This window comes from Gavialis gangeticus, unplaced genomic scaffold (assembly GCF_001723915.1).
Source record: "Gavialis gangeticus isolate Ggan-Ray unplaced genomic scaffold, GavGan_comp1, whole genome shotgun sequence".
In the NCBI taxonomy this organism is placed as follows: Eukaryota; Metazoa; Chordata; order Crocodylia; family Gavialidae; genus Gavialis; species Gavialis gangeticus.
The window spans coordinates 122302521-122303097 of NW_017728992.1; positions in this window are offsets into that span (position 1 = coordinate 122302521).

Here is a 577-nt window from a genome sequence, read left to right on the forward strand (position 1 = left end):
GCAACACCGGTGAGGATGGCTGAAAGTATTGAGTGTCATTGGATTCACCTCCGAGTTATAGAACACCAAGGTGAGCTATTAGTGGGGATCGCCTCACGTCAGGCATGCGAGATGCTACTGGGACGTGTGGAAGAAATCAAACTTTGCATTGTGGTTGAATCAGAACTGACAGAGCGAGCTTTTCTTTACTTCGGGCTATACTGTGATCACAGAGAGAATTCCATACAGCAAGGGGAATTACCCACTTCTCTGTTTCAAAGGATTTCTTGGACTCTCTAAGTTTACAAGCATATTTATACTTAAGACAGAGAAAGAGAAAAAAAAATATGACCTTGGACAGTAAATCACTGATCTAACACGCACAGACATACAGGCTGTTTACTTAAAGAAGAGTGAAACATTGTGCTTATAGAAATAGTTATGTTTCTGGTTTCTCAGAGAGAAAAATAAACTTAACATCCATACACAGGGTAATATATCAAGACAAAAACAAGGCATGCAGGATTCCTTATCTCAGAACATTTAACTGAAATAAGCAGTATCAGCACCTCTGGTCTCTGTCTGTTTTCTTAGTGAA